Source organism: Solanum tuberosum, unplaced genomic scaffold (assembly GCF_000226075.1).
Source record: "Solanum tuberosum cultivar DM 1-3 516 R44 unplaced genomic scaffold, SolTub_3.0 scf00223, whole genome shotgun sequence".
NCBI classification, from domain to species: domain Eukaryota; kingdom Viridiplantae; phylum Streptophyta; class Magnoliopsida; order Solanales; family Solanaceae; genus Solanum; species Solanum tuberosum.
This window is the reverse complement of record NW_006239146.1, coordinates 813205-814139: the sequence shown is the minus strand read 5'-3', so window position 1 is coordinate 814139 and position 935 is coordinate 813205. Positions and strand designations below refer to the sequence as shown.

Genomic DNA, 935 nt, shown 5'->3' with positions numbered 1-935 from the left:
ATGGTTTTATGAATGGTGGAACTTATTTGGAGGAACTGAGAAAATTCTTCCCCAGCAATTTCTCAACAGGTTTGAAGAATCTCAAACCAGAGAAGGAATTACTACATTACCAGAGCATATTAAATTATGCAAATATTATATTCAAAAACGAATATCCTATATTATTACTTGGAGTTTCTCCAAAGTTAATGTAGATCGTATTCAACATTTGTGCAAACAAATCCAAGTCAAAGGTTGAGTTCCCAAACAACCAACTGTTAAGGTTCAAGAGAAGACGGGATCTTCTTCTAAGAAATTATCCAAGGCGGCTCTCAAACAAAAATTGAAAGAAGCAATGGAAAATTTAGATGACTATGATGAAGACCAAATCATGAAGATGATTGAAGACACTGCTTCTACAGAAAGCAGCAGTGAAGATAATGGTGACATGTAATCCTAAAGGTTTAGCCTTAGCTTACATGGAGCCTAATTATGAATAGGAAAAGGACCCTTATGGTAAAATAGAGGCAAAGCCGGAATTATTTCTCCATATAGTGGCATTTCACTATTCTAAATTAGCATCCTTTGAGAAGCTACAAGACAAAAAAACTTTTGAAAAAGCACTTCCATTATCTTTCCTTTATTGAAAAGAGATTCCCACTCAACCGCATCCAACAAAAGGAGTAAAGCATGATACTTCCACTATCCTTTAGTGGAACCCCTTTTTAATGTCGGCAATATCTTAGCCGTCCATTTGTATGCCTAAGATATAAAGGCAATCTCCCATTTCTCTTATATAAGGAGCATTAGTTTTACCATTAGAGGCATCAGAAAATTTCCCAATATTCTGAAAACCTCTTTCTCTTTCTCTCTGTATTCTATTTCCCTATGTTCTTGTTTACAATGTTTGGAGTTCATTGAAATCTTCATTTTCTTGTTACTCTTATCGTGCGTAA

The 935-nt window shown here is 34.9% G+C and overlaps 1 protein-coding gene across 1 annotated transcript in view; it reads right to left on the bottom strand.

The window, feature by feature from the left end:
* LOC102591479 (kynurenine formamidase-like) overlaps positions 1 to 935 on the bottom strand; it is a gene marked incomplete at its 5' end in the record, with an annotated part of 24564 nt that overhangs the window by 18850 nt on the left and 4779 nt on the right. The window lies entirely within an intron of this gene.